We start from the raw sequence: 20,942 nt of genomic DNA, 5'->3' as shown, positions 1-20,942 counted from the left end.
ATGAATTATTCAACCCAGCAAATATTATACAAATAAATGTAGATAATGTTACTGCACTCACAGAAAGGGTTAAAAGAATGACTCCCTTCAAGGATATAAGAAGTTTTGATTGCAGTGTAGCATTTGTTACTTCAAAGAAATAGTTTTGAAACAATCATTCAACATTTTCAATCTTAAAGCTAACGTGATTTAAGCATTACGAGCTCTCATGTTCAATTACCTTCTGTGTTTAAATGTATCTGGGTTCCTTGTGCATCTGTTGACGTAGGAAGGTTTATCTCAATGTATAATTTAATTGTTAGTGACCGTAGGCGCGAAATTAAAGAAAATAATATTGCCACTTTCTGCTATGCCTTCATTCCACAATTAATACAAACAGCTGATGTTACATAATACAAATAATGTTTTGTTTTTCCTCAGTGTTATAAAGCTCTGTTTAATTTTAATATGTAGAATAAATTGAAACCTTTATCGCCATTATTTTCGCGCCTAATATGTAATATAGGGTTTATTTTTTCACGTAAAATCGCTTTCCAATTTATACGAAATTATTTCGATTATCTTATAATTATTTAGCGATAAAACGCGAAATATACTAATTTTATATTTTTTTTTCCCGAAATTAATGGTCTGCGATATTCTGCGGTCTCTGGCCCATGATGTAAGTTAGTCGTCATAGTTGATAAAGCGTCGTAAAATAACCAATTAAAAAGTTACTCGTTGCAACAGGAAGCAAGTAAAGAGCAGACAACTAAAGCACAGTAGTTTAACGGGGCATGACCCACGCTTCCTTTATTGTACACAGCAGAGGGAATCTAGAACACAGGAAACCTGAAAGCACTTGCCTCTCTCCCATCGGGCAACAAGTTTCGCTCCCTGGGCATTACGTATTTATGAATTAGATCATACGTCGGCATTTTGTGACTCGCGAACCAGCACCTGGAAAACGATGCAAGTGAAGGGAAGTACTTGAGGCTATACTCCCATCTACAATGGACTTGAAGTACATTGCTCAATGTACACAACGTAACTAGTATCGCTGATGGCCTTGGCTTCACAGCATCAATTCTTTATCAAGGGCGTTTAAGGATCCATGGAAACTTGAATTTCGGCCAGAATATCGATACTTGTAAAATATTAATTAATTATTATTATAATTATGTTGAAAATTATAACTTTCTTTTCTGCAATTTCACGAAAACATCGATACTTATACAGGGACATCATTTTATTTTTACTTCAATTTTTATTGTACCTGAGTTTTTGAATGTACTTCCCTCCCATCCCTTCTACTAGTGAACTTCCACCGTACTCCACACAGAATCAAGGCCGGATATGGAATTAAAGTCGTCTTACTGTCACAGTATACAGAACTGAGTGAGTATAGTAAGTTCCAGAAATATGGTCGTATTTTCCAGTGACGAAAGAGCTTTCAATATTGAATCATATTTCCGCACAGGTACTGTGTCCGTTTGGTCAAGTCGCTTTCCGGGTTCCCCCACACGTTTATGCTGGCCCTTCTATAAAGGCTAGTGACTGGGCTCTCAACTCCTTTCTGAAAACATTTGCTGTCAGGAATTGAACGTCTACGTAATATTATACAACTGTTTAAAATAATTTAAATAAAAGGACCTCGTTAAGTAACTGTCAAGTGATTTCCCCCCTTTCTACGATCCTGCGACATAAGTACTTGGATGAACACTAGATAGCAGTCTGAGTAAATTTTTCTGTGCGAATCGGGCAGAAGTGAAGACTGAATTTACAGTACGTAAGGTACTCTGTTATAGAGTAGGTACAGAATTATTTCAAGAGGCACAGGATTATGGACCCCCGATGTCGACTGATTCTTTGGATTATTTCTTTTGGGGTTACTCTAAAACAATTGTTTGTTAAACATCTTACAACAACAGAAGAATTAAAGAATTGCATTCCAGAAACAAAAGCCTACATTCAATTTGAGAAGATAAGCTTAAAAACGTTTTCGGTATTATGTACACAAAAGAACTGAAGCCTGTATCGGAATGAATGGCCATAATTTTCAACAATTTGTTTAAATATCTAGATTTCGATAACTTTTCAATTTAAATACATTCTCTATATTGTACACTAATGTGCTGCAGACATGTACACTGCATAATGAACATGTCCCCCTGGATAGTTCAGTTAAAGAGTAAATCACTTATTATTAATACTGTACTGTATTTTGAGTAAATACCAACCTAATGAAAATTATCAAACTGAAAATAGTTCCTAGTTTACGTAAATGGATGCACTACTCTTCTTCCCTCCCATATCTAGTAAAGTGATTTGTTTGTATTTTACTCTTGTATCATCAAACTCCGGTCGTGAAAGGAGGTAGTGTTTGCGATTCTTAACCGTTAATCCAAGGTATAGCCAGGTTAATATTATAAATGTTAGTAAACACAAAATTATGAGCCGGTGTAACTTTCATGAACTGAAAAGTATAATTCACCAAGAGGCACTAAGGAGCAAAACAACAAATATGAAACATGTCATGAAGTTGAGTGTTGATACCATAAACCAAATAAAATCAAAGTCATTAAAACAGCCGCAATTTTGAAAACTCCTACAGAATATGGAGAGAAAATACAAAATTTGCCGTACTTGCTTATTTACTTACTGGCTTTTAAGGACCCCGAAGGTTCATTGCCGCCCTCACATAAGCCCGGCATTGGTCCTATCATGAGCAACATTAATCCAGTCTCTATCATCATATCCCACCTCCATCAAATCCATTTTAATATTATCCTCCCATCTACGTCTCGGCCTCCCTAAAGGTCTTTTTCCCTCCGGCCTCCCAACTAACACTCTATATGCATTTCTGGATTCGCCCATACGTGCTACATGCCCTGCCCATCTCAAACGTCTGGATTTAATGTTCCTAATTATATCAGTTGAAGAATACAATGCGCGCAGTTTTGCGTTATGTAACTTTATCCATTCTCCTGTAACTTCATCCTTCTTCGCTCCAAATATTTTCCTAAGCACCTTATTCTCAAACACCCTTAACCTATGTTTCTCTCTCAAAGTGAGAGTCCAAGTTTCACAACCGTAAAGAACCGGTAATATAACTGTTTTATAATTTCTAACTTTAAGATTTTTTGACAGTAGACTGGATGATAAAATCTTCTCAACAGAATAATAACAGGCATTTCCCATATTTATTCTTGTTTAATTTCCTCCCGAGTATCATTTAGATTTGTTACTGTTGCTCCAAGATTTTTTAACTTCTCCACCTCTTCAAAAGATAAATTTCCAATTTTCGTATTTCCATTTCGTACAATATTCCCGTCACGAGTCATAATCATATACTTAGTCTTTTCGGGATTTACTTCCAAACCTATCTCTTTACTTGCTTCCAGTAAAATTCCCGTGTTTTCCCTAATAGTTTGTTAATTTTCTCCTAGCATATTCACGTCATCCGCATAGACAAGCAGCTGATGTAACCCGTTCAATTCCAAGCCCTCTCTGTTATCCTGGACTTTCCTAATGGCATACTATAACAATCCATTTTGTTGTTGTTTAGTCAACTGTACGAAGACAGATTTGAACCTCACAAGTGATACCAAAAAGGCATCACTTATGAGGCAACTAGACCAGGAGGTAATGGGGTAGGATAGCGAGTTCCTTTCCAAGTACCAGTAATTACGCCTGTGTTTGAAATATATTACACGGCTTAGGATTTCAATATGTTACAGGACATAGAAATTCCCGACTTGGAGGACGAAATTGGTTCCTAAATTTGGCATTCCTTACCGAAAATTCAGAACACCTCACAAAATAAATCGATATCAGTTAGAGCATAATAAAAATATAGTTTATATATAAGCCAGCATCAATTCTTTTCTTTTACTTATGGATGTATAGAAGCAAAATTTATCAGAAAAGAATACATTTAATTTTTCTTCATTACACTCTTACTATATATCATTATTACATTGATCTCTTGAATGAACTGCAAATAGATTTTCGTAACAAAAGATTCATTCAATTTTTTTTTAATTTAAACTGATTTCCAATTGCATGGAAATACTTTTGGCTTAGAAATGAAAGTATGGCCAGACTTACAAGAGAAAGTTGTATATCTCTTAAATAAGTGTTTAGAAACGCAGTATAAAGATTTGAAATGTGTTACTATTTTCAAATTGTTAAACAAATTAAAATATGCTAATCACAGCCATATACGGCTTCACATATTACATGTGAACAATAAAAATGAACATTGCAAAATCAAAAAGAAGAACCCGTATTACAGATAAGCATCTCATTTTGCAGTTAAAATTAGTCATATGTAATTTTAGTGCTGACTTAAATCAATTACTCAAAAAGCATTCTTCTTTCAATTACTGTTCCTGTTTTGTTCCTCTTACACTTTATCATTCATTGCATTACAAAATTTGTGAAAGAAAAGCGAAGAAAATAAATGAAAATATATCAATAACAGCCATGGTGTTCAGCGCTGCACTTGTAAGTTCACAGTTCGGCACTGCTGATTAAATATTGTAGTAAGGGGAAACGTACCCACCCCCTTTCGCCCCTTCCATTTGAATGCTGAGCTTTTTGCTTTCTATTGGTGTATTTGTATTTCGGAAGGTAACTTTGCCATTGTATGATTTAGATAAAGAACATCTTTGAAAACCTCTTTTTCTTGTAACAACAACTGTTTACATAATGACATACTTTCAATATGTCAAATACTTGTATAAATAACTTTGTAATGACAGACCTTTGGATACTGGTCTATTGAATTAAAATCTACGTACATTAGACCAGGATTACGTCCTTCTCTTCGTAAATAATGAATCAAAAATGGCATGAAAACTCGTTTATATTAAGCATATAAAATAAAATTTCGTTAGCAGGAATAAAATACGTATAAAAATGCTAAAGGTAAAAAAAGAAAGAAATTAATGCTCATAACAAACGAAGAAATACACTGAAACCATTATGAATATAGGTACAATATATTAAAATATAATAGTGAAAACTTAAAAGACTGTAATTGGATTTATTGTATATTAAAAAAACCGAAATTATATGAAAGATGATTATTTAAATAAACCTTTTCAAAAATGAAGAAATCTTCATATAATTAAATTTTACATTATACACGAATGACGAATGACGTGAGAATAATCCATATAATAATCCGAAACGAAATCATGTGTGTTATGAGAAACTATAAAAAACACATATTAAAAATAGAGTGAAAGCTACGTATTTGTATAGTATTAAATACCGCATAATAATTCAACTTGAAATAAATGAGGTAAATACATATTTAAAACCATAAAAAATTACAAAACGTCATTAATAAATTATTTAGAGGAAAAATTTTTGTCATAAGAACAAGGTCATAGAATAAAATGAGCACCCGATAAAGAAAATGGAAGTAAATTTTAAAAACTTTACAGAAAAAATATTTTCATATCAAGTTAATAAAAAATTGCAAATAAAATAAGTTTTACTAAATTAGAAAAGTTTAAAACTCTGGAAATAAATAGAAGAGAAACAAAAATTTGATAGGTATTGACATTTTATACAGGGATAAACACAATATCTCGGCCATTAAAATAATGATTCTTAGATAGATATATCTCTATAAACGTATAACAATAATAATATCACTTACAGAAATACGTAAATCCTTGGGTTCTATAGAAACCTCAACAGACGAAAATGCACTGAAGAGTGACGGTAAATATGTCAATAATATTTCACACAAACTACGTCAGCACGCACAATTGGATATTGAACACGTCATGGTAATGAATTTGTACAGAACAATAAAACTTGAAAATAAAATTAAAATTATCTTCACAATGATAGGCTGGAGCAATTTTCCTTATTTCAATACAACACGCCGAAGATCCGCTTTCCTAATTAAAGTAACACAGAAGAATATTACAACTTATTGGACAAACACATGGTATAATGTCCGGGAATTTGACGGAAGTGGGCACATTCAAATGTTTCACACAGAAGAATAACTTCTAATTGTTGAATCGGAAGGTGTACACATGTAACTAACGACATAAACAAAATACTTCACACAACTTGACGGACGCAAGAATATTCCGACACGGAAGATTGTACTTTTAACGATGTGACGTAATGACTCACAGAAGAGAGTAAACGTGCGCGGGAGATATTACGCAAGCAGGTCTTGGTTACAACGACAAGGCACACACGGAAGAGAATATCAGCGACTGGTGTGCGCGGCTTGCGACTTGGCGCGGGAATGTTCACATTTTTATCTTTAGACAATATTTGACCCCAAGTTCCTTCTGGCTGCCAAGGCATGAGCGGCTGCCAGCAGTTGGCTCCCCCACGCGGCACTTATTAAAACCAACACACTAACACATTGTGAGTTCTATGTCACAAACAGGGTGCGTTGAGAGAAAGAGAAAGTAGAGAGCAAGAAATCAAAGAAAGTCAGAGACAGTGAGGAAAATGAGTGAGATTAAGGAATAAGTACGAGGGTAGGCAGAGAGAGATAAAGAAATGATAGAAAACTAAACTATGGAAAGCAAAGAATGGAAGAACAATGAGAAAGAAATAAAGCAAGGAGAAAATAAAAAAGATGAAATAAGGAAAAGGGTGGGAAGAGAATACATTCTTTCCCTAATGATGTTGTATATTAAAAAGCCAAGATACAATTAGTACTAATCAAGACATTCATAATTTTAATACAAGACATAAATCAGATCTTTATCTACCCTCTGTTAGTCTAATCTGTTATAAAAAAGGAGTTCGCTATTCATGTATTACAGTCTTCAATGCACTGCCTAAATATCTTAAAGCTTTGTAGAACCATGAGAAAAGGTTTAGAAAATAATTAACCGAATTTCTACATACTCATATCTTCTACACAACTGATGAATTGTTTATGCTTGTAAATTGAATTATTCTACTTGATTTGAAACGTTCAATTATATATAGCTCATCTAAGATATGTTTTTATATTGATTTAATCTGTTTACTATGTATTGCACATTTTTGTTTAGCTTAACTGATGAATTGTATATGCTGTAAATTGAATAGTAGTCTGTATAGCTCAACTGATGAATTGTTTAAGCTTAGCCTATAAATTGAATTAATCTATTTGGTATGAATTGTACAATTTTGTATAGTTTAACGAAAATATGCTTGCAAATTGAATTAATTTGTTTACTATGTATTGTATATGTTTGTATAGTTTGGCTGATGAATTGTATATGCTTTTAAAATGAAAAGTAGTCTGTATAGCTCAATTGATGAATTGTCCATGATTATAAATTGAATTAATTTACTTGATATGAATTGTACAATTTTGTATAGCTTAAAGAAAGTATGTTCGCAAATTGAATTAATCTGCTTACTTTGTATTGTATATGTTTGTATAGTTTGGCTGATGAATTTTATATGCTTTAAATTCAATAGCAACCTGTATAGCTCTACTGATGAATTGTTTATGCTTGTAATATGAAGTAATTTGCATGATATGCATTATCAATTTCTGTTTATCTCAACTGATTGAATTTTTTATGCCTTTAAATTGAATTAACTTACTTGCTATGTATTATATTTTATAGCTCAGCTGATGAATAATCGTTTGGGTTTGTAAATTTAATAATCTGATTGGCTATGAACTGTATATTTTTAGTAGAGCCATCGATGTAGCTCAGTCGGCAGACTCGCTGGCCTGCTGATTCGGAGCTGCGCTCGGGCTTGGGTTGGATCCCCCGTTTGGTGTGATTGTTTTTTTCCGAGGTTTTCCCCGCCGTGGGACTGATGTCGGGTGGTCTATGGCGAGTCCTCGGCCTCACTTCACTTCATTCCCGTTTGGTCTGATTATCTGATTTGGTTTTTTCCGAGGTTTTCCCCAACCATAAGGCAAATGCCAGGTGATCTGTTGGCGAATCCTTGGCCTCACCTCGTCTCACTACATCTCGCCAAAAATTGAAAAGAAATTGAAACTGAAATTGTAAAAAAGTTGTAAAAATTGTAATTGTAATCTTGTAAAATTTTGACTTGTTTCACATCTTAAAGCTTCATTGCTAATGTAAGATCTATGGAATATAATAAATGAAAAAAGAAGAAAATTTATATGACAGAAATAAATGAACGAAGCAATGATTTAAAGAAAAAGAGCTAAACAAGTAGAAATGGAGATGAGAAGCAATAAAGTTTTAAATTAAAACGAAAGAGATTAAAAATGAAAGAAAGAATGAGTGAAGGATAGAAAGAGAAAGAAAAGGAGAAGAAAATTAAGGAAGGAAATGAAGAAAGCGGAGAAATATAAACAGGGTAAAAGAGGAAAAAGAACAAAATAAAATAGAACAACAGTTCGAAACATAGGTAACGGCAAAATGAATGAGAAAATAAGAAAAGAGAGAAGAAAAGAAATGAGAAAACAAAGACGAAAAATGAAATGGAAAAGGAAACAATAGGCGAAAAGTTTCGGTCGGGATATAATAAGACAAAACAATATGTTTAGATGAGAACAATAACGTTACATGTAGCTATACTAAAACAGAATAAATCAAACTGTAAACATATGACTGAACTATAATGTATGCATGTATTTATTTACACTGCAAATGGGCAAACACCCGGTGGCAGTGGTACACACAATAAAATTACAATACACAATACAAATACAATTATACAATACACAACACAATTATATACACAATACAATAAGAATACACAATACAATTGAACACAATAATCACAATTAATAATAATACATAAAATAACCTAATTAATAAGTGAATCTAATTTTACAATACAACCTACATATGTATAGGCCCTATATAAGTTTCACATTGGTACTGATAATAGTCTTTCACTTTACTTTCATCTCACTCACTGTAGTGGCACTATGACGTATTTCACTGACCCTCTATAACACATTTCACTGACACTATAGAACACATTTCATTTACACTATAAATTATCACTGATCGGAACTATTCACTGCACTGTGAAACCATAACTTCACTGACTCACCACGGTTCACTGATACAACAGCTCAAATAAGACAAATACTTAGGCTACACCCTTATGCATACTTATAAACAGAAGGACGGAACTGTCAGATAGTACGCAGGAAAGGCTATAGTATAGAGAGCAGGGTGCGAATTAACGGGGAGGGAGGGATGGGAGGACTTCCTCCTTGTTGGAACGTTATCCCCCTCTCATAAATTCATATTAACATCCCTGCCAGGGATAACTTCTATCCCCCTCACAAAATATAATTGTTTTAGTATAAATATACTTTATAAAGTACAGTATGAAGTAAGCAAAGAAAATAATATTGATGTATTATCATCACCGGCAAGCTGACAACAATCAATAACTTAGGAATTACACATCTTAGCTTAAGCCTGCTCATGGATATAATTATTATTATAATCAAGATGCAAGACAAGCAATTCAGTGCCACCAAGCGTTGAGCCGTATCGAATGAGGATAATAATTTTACGTATGGTATTCTCTATCTAGGATTCTGTCTCCCCTCATCAGAAATCTTAATTCGCACCCTGGTAGAGAGAGACAAACAGACTAGTACAAAGGCACTAGAAAACACCGACACGGAATGCTACAACTCACTTCTTCGAATTAAGGAAAAATAAAAGAGTCTTTCTAGCAAAACTGAGAAATTAAACTTTTTCCACTAACACTGTAGTTTCTTTATTAAAAAAAAAAGTCCGTTGCGAGACTGTTCATGGAAGGCCAACGTCTAAACAGCCGACTGATGGCTGTCTTAGCAGTACGAGGTTAATGCGTGGTTAGCACCATCATTCCTCCACCGTTAAAACTTAGCTGTCTTGCAAAAACGGATTTTGCTGCTCATTTTTAGTAGGTTATTTTACAACGCTGTATGAACATCTCAGGTTATTTAGCGTCTGAATGGAATGAAGATGATAATGCCGATGAAGTGAGTCGGGGTCCACACCGATAGTTACCCAGCACTTACTCATATTGGGTTGAGGGAAAATACCGGAAAAAACCAAAACCAGATAACTTGCCCCGACCGGGATTCGAACCCGGGCCACCTGGTTTCGCGGCCAGACGCGCTAACTGTTAATTCACAGGTGTGGACTACTTTTACCTATCTGCTTGTATATCAATCAGCCATTTCTGTCGGGCCATTACCGCAATAGAGCGCTGAAAACATTGGGCAAAACTATTTTTTTCCTGCTTAACGGTGCTTCATCGAAGGAAAAGTGTAACAAAAGTTTTGTCATATTTAACACGTAGAATCATCCCTTAAATTTTGGTGCAGAGGTTACCATCCACCCTGTACACCAGAGTGCTGCATTGGAGTTAAATCGCTCGCCTGAACTCGGTCGAGTGTCGCACCCTCAAGTGAGATACGATCGGTCGTGATACGCTCGTAATAAATACAAGCACAGTACAAGGTCATCTCACCGACATGTCTTATCTTGTATAGAAGGCGACAGATAAGATACACATATGTTCTGCTCACACGGTAAAAATAAGGCTTTATTTTCTGCGTTTATGACAAACGTTTAATGGAACAGTCAATGGAACGTATCAAAACAGGAGCATGAAGTTATAAATAAAATAGTATGAAAAACTTCGATATACAGTTATTATTGCTAATTAATAATTATTCAATATTTGATTTACCACACAGGCCTATATAGGCCTAATATGATAGGTCCATACATAATGTTCCGCCTATATACTGCGACAATGTAGAAAAGTTTTACAAAATATTATTGATATAGGAGTAGATTAATAACAATTAATAGTACAGAGATAATGTCACAGAAAATGTAATAAAACGAATAATCATGCTGCACAACTGTTACAGACTCAAAGATTGATACACTAACTAGGCTATTAGAGATTATCATTATTATTATTATTATTATTATTGTTATTATTATTACTAGAAAACTTGATACGGTTCTTGCATTATCGTGATTGTGTTCTCCGTTTATAATAATTACATTTACATCCAATAACATCTATCTGATGTTGTAAAAACAAAATCACTCCTGTGTGGAGGGGGGGGAGGAATAGCCATTTACCTACAACATTTATATTACATTTTAAAGCAAGTTTTGTAGTTGTACTATGAAGAGGTTAGTTAAACACTGCAAAGTTTTAAAATGCTAAACATCTATGATGTTACTACAGAGTTCATCACTGTAACAAGAACGAATGTCTAACGCTCGGCTTATATCGTTCGAGGATTTATCGCTCGTGACAATTTTACCCATCATGCATGTGCGCAACCTATCGGATTATGCTATGAACTACTTGGCGCTCGAACGAGAACGTCCGATGCAGACCTCTGCTGTACACTATAAGTTTAAAATTAGAGTGAAATTAATTGGATTTTTCGCAGCAAAATAAAGCTTTAAAATGCAGTTTCCTTAAAACTTTAAGTTTTGAGTAGTTTCCCTTTTGAACCGGTCTGTCGGTTTGTACGAGAAGAGATACTCTGTTAATATACTGGTACAATGATAGCACACTAACAATAACCGCATATGATAATACAGTGTTGAATATTGGCAACAAAATTAAAAACAGAACAAACACACATGAATATTAATATCTGCGCACCCCTGCAACACGACTCCTGTTGAACAGGCCACTTGAGAGGGTGTCAGGGTTTGTTGTACAACATCATAGTAGCTAAGTTTAATGGCACATAAACAACCTCCAATATGTGTAACATATTCACAAGCAGGCAAAGAGATTCTGTGAAGGGTTCCTGCCTGCACTGAAAGGAAACATTCTTAAAGGCACAAAAAAGAAGAGAAGAGAGAGGGGCGAACCCAAGAAGAAATAAGTGAACAGATGGGGGAGCAAACTAGCACCCCTGCCAAGACATCGGTACAATGTCACCCAACAAGAAAATTGTTAAGTGCTACCAACAACACATAATAAATACTCCTTGTCCAAACACCTCAGCTATGTACATAATGAGCATCAAATTTATTATCGGGGTTTCCTTTTCCTGCGTTGACTTTATTTATTGATGTTATTTCACTTACATGAGTGGGGATAAACGTATCATTAATTTAGTGGTTCAAATTGGAAACTGTTTGTCTTCATGGAAAATTCAATGTATGTGGAAAGTTAGTAGATGCGTTACGTGATATGACGATCTCATTGACCTGCATGGTACATTATCGCAAATACGATAACTATTCATGAAGATGAATGATTTATTGTTAAGCTATCAGAGTTAAGACGGTGGAGCGTTTTTCTATTGGTCGGGAGTTGCATTCGGGCGTGGGTTCGATTCCCGCTTGGACTGATTATATGGTTGTGTTTTCTCCAGGTTTTCCCAAATTTAAGGCGAATTTCAGATAACCCATGGCGAATCCTCGGCCTCATCTCGCCGAATAACATCTCGCAACATCGCAAAATAACCTAGTTGTTGATACAGTGTCGTAAAATAACCAACTATTAATGGTTGATTGATTGATTTCAGGAGAGCTGGATTCGCAATGGATCCTTGCACTTAGGCCATTGAGGTCCATTGTACTTATGCCTCGACATTTTGAATTTTCTCGCTTCACTTAATTCCATTGAATAATTTTTTTTTTCAATTTGTTTCGTGAATTGCTGATTATTGCTCAATTGAGGTTATAGTGTTTTTCGTTGCGAATCGTTTGGCATCACTGCGAATGTTCTATTCTTTCGCATTCTCGAGTTACACTGTTTCAGTTCCTTCGCATTCTCGAGATACACTGTTTCAGCTCCTTTGCATTCTCGAGTTACACTGTTTCAGTTCCTTCGCATTCTCGAGTTACACTGTTTCAGTTCCTTTGCATTCTCGAGTTACAGTGTTTCAGTTCCTTCGCATTCTCGAGTTACACTGTTTCAGTTCCTTCGCATTCTCGAGTTACACTGTTTCAGTTCCTTCGCATTCTCGAGTTACACTGTTTCAGTTCCTTCGCATTCTCGAGTTACACTGTTTCAGTTCCTTCGCATTCTCGAGTTACACTGTTTCAGTTCCTTCGCATTCTCGAGTTACACTGTTTCAGTTCCTTCGCATTCTCGAGTTACACTGTTTCAGTTCCTTCGCATTCTCGAGTTACACTGTTTCAGTTCCTTCGCATTCTCGAGTTACACTGTTTCAGTTCTTTCGCATTCTCGAGTTGCACTGTTTCAGTTCCTTCGCATTCTCGAGTTGCACTGTTTCAGTTCCTTCGCATTCTCGAGTTACACTGTTTCAGTTCCTTCGCATTCTCGAGTTACACTGTTTCAGTTCCTTCGCATTCTCGAGTTACACTGTTTCAGTTCCTTCGCATTCTCGAGCTACACTGAGTTCCTTCGCATTCTCGAGCTACACTGTTTCAGTTCCTTCGCATTCTCGAGTTACACTGTTTCAGTTCCTTCGCATTCTCGAGTTACACTGTTTCAGTTCTTTCGCATTCTCGAGTTACACTGTTTCAGTTCCTTCGCCTTCTCCTGTTACACTGTTTCAGTTCCTTCGCATTCTCGACTTACATTGTTTCAGTTCCTTCGCATTCTCGAGTTACACTGTTCGAGTTCCTTCGCATTCTCGAGTTACACTGTTTGAGTTCCTTCGCATTCTCGAGTTACACTGTTTCAGTTCCTTCGCATTCTCGACTTACATTGTTTCAGTTCCTTCGCATTCTCGAGTTACACTGTTTCAGTTCCTTCGCATTCTCGAGTTACACTGTTTCAGTTCCTTCGCATTCTCGAGTTACATTGTTTGAGTTCCTTCGCATTCTCGAGCTACACTGTTTCAGTTCCTTCGCATTCTCGAGTTACACTGTTTCAGTTCCTTCGCATTCTCGACTTACACTGTTTCAGTTCCTTCGCATTCTCGAGTTACACTGTTTCAGTTCCTTCGCCTTCTCCAGTTACACTGTTTCAGTTCCTTCGCATTCTCGACTTACATTGTTTCAGTTCCTTCGCATTCTCGAGTTACACTGTTTCAGTTCCTTCGCATTCTCGAGTTACACTGTTTGAGTTCCTTCGCATTCTCGAGTTACACTGTTTCAGTTCCTTCGCATTCTCGACTTACATTGTTTCAGTTCCTTCGCATTCTCGAGTTACACTGTTTCAGTTCCTTCGCATTCTCGAGTTACACTGTTTCAGTTCTTTCTCATTCTCGAGTTACATTATTTCAGTTCCTTCGCATTCTCGAGTTACACTGTTTCAGTTCTCTCGCATTCTCGAGTTACACTGTTTCAGTTCTTTCGCATTCTCGAGTTACATTGTTTCAGTTCCTTCGCATTCTCGAGTTACATTGTTTCAGTTCCCTCGCGACACGCCAATCGTGCTTCAAATTCCCCCTCCCGCGTATCGCTAGATGACGTCACCTGCTTCAACTCAAGATCACGTTGGATACATTGATCCTTCATCGGTCGATCTCCGTTTACTGTATTGGAATATGTCGTGTAGTTTACAAGTTATAGGCGTGAAAACTAGCCTGAAAATGTGTCGGTCGACTTTCTGAGATGACATTCTAGTACTGGGCCGAAATTATAGGCGTATTCTCGTTAGAAAGAGAGGAAGTACTGAGTTACTAATTTATCATAATAATCGGAGGCAGACGTACAGAGTTCCAGACAGTTTATACGTGTAGGTCAGTGATGTCAACGACAGCGCAAGCGTGCCTCATAGCCCATATGCGCTGTTCAGAGCACGTAAGGCACGCAGGTACAAGTCGCTGATGAACTCCAGGGTTGTACATTACACATTGTCGTTCAGTAAGTTTTAGGCTGACTGGACTTCTGACTTCTTATGAGTGAAAGAGGCGAAAATGTTCTATGTCTGATATATGGAAAACGAAGAGTAGCAATGTGAAACGCCTGAAATTATTAATTGATGTTCATAATGATGTATTGAAATGTTGTTGTTTTATTGACATTAAATAGTAATAAATACGAGTATATATTTAGATGTACTGTAGAGGTTATTCCTCGCTGCATTGCATTTAAGTTTACAGAATAAAGTACAAATATATGGATGCTAATAGCGTAGACTCGTTATGAATTCTGTCTAAAAATTGTCAAGATATGTCATGCATAGATTTTCAGTTTGACAGTGGTCCTTACCATTGTGATATCCTTTGGTTAAGCCAAGGAAAAGTTTTCTCCAGGTTCTTTGAATTACGTGAACAGAGTCAAGTTGGGAGTTCGATTTGCCTGGTAATACTCATATATCCAGGGTACGAATATCTGCGGCGCAAATCGTTTCTATATTTTGCAGTAAGCACGTATGTGAGCAATTTTCCTCGCTTATGAACCTCACAAAACCAAGACTAATACCAATAATGTCAGAAGATAATAAGCGTGCTATGCTACGTCATGCTGCAGGAAACATAATTTTGCTGGACATAAGGTTGGTGTCGGCAAAAACAAGAAAAAACACTTCTGTACGAGAAGTCAGGAATAATTTAAATTTGTTTCTAGAAATGTGCTGTTCATATAATAAGTACATTATTAAGTGTGTAACAGTTACGAGCAATTAATTAGGTAGACCTCTTTATCTAAAACCTCTAAGATAAAAAAGTATACTTTGTTTATTATTTGTTGCAATCCTATTATTACATTTTTCCGAATGCACAATGTCCTATAAATTATTTCACTTTTCTATTGGTAAATTTAAAACAGAAAAAGTGTTTTTATAATAGTTGGATTATTACATAATTACATAAAAATTCATTATATTCTAGCTATTATCTGAAACTATATAAGTTAAGGAGAAGCTATGTTTATTATTTATTGTAGCCTACCATATAATTCATTGCATTTATTAGAGAGGTACACTCTACAAAACATGTTCTGATTTCTTGTTGTCTTGTATGAATGTAACACGTTACATATTATTTAAAAACAGTTTAATTCATCTTGCAGTGACAGCCCAATAGAGTTCACTTTGCTCACCCCTTCTTATTATCTGCTGCTGTCTCCAGAATAGATTTATTGCAACCAGTGAGCACTTGATCGCACCCAGAACAGTCTACGTGTTCTTGACCTTGACATCGCTGGTGTAGTCTATAGGACACGAACTATGAACTTGTTCTTTTAAATATGGATTGTTTACACGCTTTAAAAGTTTAGATTGTTATACAATTTTCCTGCATAATGAACTTCAACAGTATAAAATATGAAGGCCCATCCATTCCTTAACATGTTGTTACACAAAAGAATTGGGGAGGGAATGACGAGAGATCACGTGGCGAGGGAGCCGGGTTCACGGCTAAATATAATAAGAATACGGCCACTTGACAAACACAAGTATGGGTACCAGAGCACAAATATGCTATTAAGAGAGGATTAGCATGAAAGAAGTCAAGAGATAGAAGCATTTATAATAAACAGAGCCCGTATTCACACATGTGAAACATGTAATAGACATAGGTTTCTGGAACATATAAAAGTGATATCTTTAGAAATTATGCTCTGTTTGAAGATTTCAATCAGGAAAAAAAAAAAAAACAAGTTTTTAACAACAAGAGTATTATATTCATGTACAGAGTCCGGCAAAAAGATCTCAGGTTTTTTTTTTCAAATGAGATAACACAGCTGTATTTTAATGTGGTTGGTTTTTATTCTTTTATCGAAAAGCGTCATTACTGCTATTTACTGATGCAGAAGAACAAAGTTAGATTTTAAAGTTGCACCCTCCAAATGACGTTCATTTTTATACACTCCTGGAGTCTGCCCCGCTTACCATAGCCTATTGTCTTGTGGTATCACGTATCCTTGGACTTCCTGTTGACTTACGTTTTGATGCTGAAGAAGTCGTTCTAAAATTGTTTAACCGCAATAAAATAGTGTTACGGCTGGGAACTCACCCATGTCGACCCACACTGAAATGTTGTCGGAACCTACGCTGTTTAAGAAGTACTGAATCATTTGTTTTGAAAAACATCTCCAAGGCAAACGCCCGATATGGTGCGTTCCACGGATCCATTGCAACTGAAATGGCATCAATAATGGCGTTCATTCCCTAACTTCCCACCGCTGCGCGACTGTCTTAACCACAGTTACTGCCAACTTGTCGGTCTCTGTATATTTGCCTATTTAAGGAGATCCGATGCGCCCCATCTAGACACTGTAAAATTAGGTTATTTTACGACGCTGTATCAGCATCTCAGGTTATTTAGCGTCTGAATGAAACGAAGGTATTAATGCCGGTTAAATGAATCCGGGGTCCAGCACCTAAAGTTACCCATCATTTGCTCGTATTGGATTGAGGGAAAACTCCGGAAAAAACCTCAACCAGGTAACTTGCTCCGACCGGGATTCGAACCCGGGCCACCTGGTTTCGAGGCCAGACGCGCTGACCGTTACTCCACAGGTGTGGACGACACTACAAAATTTCATCATAATATTAAAAAAATATTTCATAAAAAATTATGGCAGTAGAGTGGGCATTTATGACATTCATTCTTTGAAACTCAGTCTCGAAAGAAAATTTTGTTTCATTCAGCACATAAAGTTTGAAGATAAGAATATTATCTCCATGTTACATCATTTTTCCAATTTTTTACTTATATGTATATCTCTGTACACCCCATCTCGACAATACTAAATTTCATAATATTCAAAGAATATTTCATGATGATGTATATGGAACAGAAAGGACGTATGACATTTATTTTTTGAAAATCATGTCTTTATGGAAGATGTGAACTGTAAGTAATGTCATTAATTTCAGGGAGTTATTCATTGATATATTTCAAACAAAAAAGTTTAATACAATTTTGTTCGTTTTTTCTTCCTTTTCGAGATAAAAATATTTTTATATGAAACATCACGTAGCGTGTTCTAGAAACGTCACTGATTAAATTCCCAATATGCTCAGTCAGTTTAAGAGGGCAATGAATTATGATCTTAAATGATTGAAAGAATTTTAGTTTTGCCCTTTAAATGTGCAGAAATTTGATTCGAAGAAATGTAAAATTGAAAAATTCCTTTGCAGAACGGAAAATTACATTTGTGCGAGATCGTGCGTATTTGCTTGCTTTCCGCACAAAACCAATACGCGGTAAGCGTGAAATACCACATTCAGTATTCCCAACGTAACACACATAACAATTTCCCTCTTTTTACCGCTTAAGCGCCACATTCATTTTACTGCTTTAGGCTTTTAACATATTATTTTTAGAGACGTTTAACATAGTAATAATTATAAATTGGAAACTTACCACTGCAATTTCACCTAAATTGCACTGCTAATTATTCTTTTTAAATATTTGCAAAAATTAAGTAAAGTCTACTACTCCACAAAAGTTATTGCATTCCTGATGCAAGTAACATTAAGGAAGCCGTGAAGAAATCAACAAGATTCCAGATGCCGATGTTATTACTGCATTATGTTATATAAATAATATTGTTAAAATATTAAAATGAAAAATAAATCATTACATAACCTTACCGTTTGTTTTAAGTTCGCACTTATAGACTGGGGGGAAAAAAAAGACAGACTTATATCACGGCCTGCTGGAGTATAGTACACACAGAAAATATTTTATAGCAACAAGTTGAAGATAGATATTTTGGTATTCCAAAGTTGCCGCCATTAAACATAAACCAAGATGGAGATTTCATTATAACTAATTATAAATTCGTCTTTCAGGTATGTAATAAACGATCTTCGCACAAAATAATGTACGATACACGAGCGGTACGTTTGTTTTCATGTTCTCGGAAATTAAAAAAGCTCAATTACGTTTCGCTTTTTCAATCTTTTCCTCGAACATGAAAACATCAACATACCGCTCTTGTAACGCATATTACTATTGTTCGGATTTTCTTTTTCTAAGGCCGTGGACGATTTGAGCACATGTTTGGTTACCACCCGGCTGCACTACATGTTTCCCGTTCTGGTTCATCGAACATTGATAAGTGAGCTACTTTTCATTCAGTAGAGATATAGTCCAAACTCACACAACTTTTGGTACCAACTTTCTAGCTCTGGTTCTTTTTGCTAACATTTCTAATATTAACTTCGCTATACCTTTGGATTAACGGTTGAGAATGGGAAACACTATGTTACCCCCTTCCACGACCGAAGTTTGACGATACTAGTGTAAAATACAAACAAATCACTTTACTAGGTATAGGAGGGAAGAAAAGTAGTGCATCCATTTACGTAAATTAGTAACTATTACCTACGATTTTCAGTTTGATGAATTTCGTTAGGTTTTTATTTGCTCTCAATACAGTACAGTATTAACAATAAGTGTTTTTACTCACTAACTGAACTATCCAGGCGGACGTATTCATTATGCCATGTATAGGGACATCATTTTATTTTTACTTCAATTTTTATTGTACCTGAGTTTTTTAATGTACTTCACTCCCACCCCTTCTACTAACGAAGTTCCAATTGTCTTAGACACAGAACCAAGGCCGCGTATAGTAAACAGCACTGAGTTAGTGAGTATAGTACGTTCCAGAAATATGTTCGCGTTTTCCAGTGACGAAAGAGATTTCAATATTCAATCATATTTTCGCACAGGTTCTGTCCGTTTGCCTACGTCGCATCCCGATTTCCCCCACCTGCTTCTGCTCGCCTCTCTGTAAAAGCTGGGCTGTCTTAGCTCTTTTCTGAAAACATTTATTTCTGCTAGGAATTGGACGTTTACGTAATATTATACAACTGTTTAAAATAGCTTAAATAAAAGGTCCTCGTTAAGTAATTAACTGTCACGTGATTTCCCCCCTTTCTACGATCCTGCGGGATAACCACTTGGACGGACAGTAGTTAGCATATCTGAGTAATTTTATCTGTGCGAGTTGGGCAGAAGTGAAGATTGAATTTACAGTACGTAAGGTACTCTTTTATAGAGTAGGTACATGAGTTACTAGTACGAATGACGAAACTGGCAATTGGAATTAGATGCAATAGTCTGTAGTACGATAATATGCACAAAAGAACTGAAGCCTCTATCGAAATGAACGGCCACCATTTTCAAAAATGTGTTTAAATATCCATATTACGATTATTTTTCAATTTAACTTCTTTCTCTATATTGTACGCTAATGTGCTGTAGACAGTATAATATACACTGCATAATGAATACGTTCGCATGGATAACTCAGTTCGTGAGTAAAAACACTTATTCTTTAAACAGTACTGTAATTTGATTAAACAAAAACCTAATGAAAATTATGGAACTCAAAATCGCGATATTTCCTAGTTTACATAAATGGATGAAGTACTTTTCTTCCCTCCTATACCTAGTAGAGATATTTGTTTGTGTTTTATGCCAGTATCATCGAACTCCAGTCGTGGAAGCAGGTAGCGAATGGATTTTCCGGTTCTCTAAAGGTATAGCCAGGTTAATATTAAAAATGTTAGTAAAAATAAAATGATGTCCCTGTATAATATACTGTCTACAGCACATTAGCATACAATATGGAGAGTACATTTAAGTTGAAAAATAATCAACATCTGGATATTTAAACAAATTGTTGAAAATTATGGCCGTTCATTTCTATACGGGCTTCAGTTCTCTTGTGTGCATATTATCGAAAACGTTTTTGCATGTCTTCTGAAATTGAATATATTGTTTCTGGAATGTAATTCTTTAATTCCTCTATTGTTTTAGGATGTTTAACAAACACAACTGTATTACAGTAACCCCGAAAGAAATAATCCAAAGCATCAGTCGACATGTATGTATGTATTAATTTACACTGCAAGTGGGCAAGCACCCGGTGGCAGTGGTATATACAATATTAACAATACACAATAAAATGATAACCAATACACAATAAAATTTACAATACACAATACAATTTTACAACACATATACAATTTTACACACAATACAATAAGAATACACAATACAATTTAACACAATAATAATAATAAAACATAAAATAAAATACCTAATTTTACAATACAACCTACATAATTAATTATGTATAGGTCCTACATAAGTTTCAATAGTC

At 35.4% G+C, this 20,942-nt stretch overlaps 1 protein-coding gene across 3 annotated transcripts in view; it reads right to left on the bottom strand.

Moving 5' to 3' along the window:
* The window catches only part of LOC138709261 (protein eva-1), a 765,208-nt gene extending 758,893 nt beyond the window's left edge, over nucleotides 1-6,315 (bottom strand). The window contains exon 1 of one of the 3 annotated variants that reach the window (XM_069839917.1): nucleotides 5,654-6,315. The gene's annotated coding sequence lies outside the window, so the exon portion shown is untranslated. The remainder of the gene's footprint in view (nucleotides 1-5,653) is intronic. The other 2 variants (XM_069839916.1, XM_069839915.1) reach the window with 2 other exon arrangements.
* Between the last annotated feature and the right edge of the window lie 14,627 nt (nucleotides 6,316-20,942).

Source organism: Periplaneta americana, chromosome 11, assembly GCF_040183065.1.
Source record: "Periplaneta americana isolate PAMFEO1 chromosome 11, P.americana_PAMFEO1_priV1, whole genome shotgun sequence".
In the NCBI taxonomy this organism is placed as follows: Eukaryota; Metazoa; Arthropoda; class Insecta; order Blattodea; family Blattidae; genus Periplaneta; species Periplaneta americana.
Note: the sequence above shows the minus strand (reverse complement) of the source record. Positions and strands in the feature narration are given on the sequence as shown.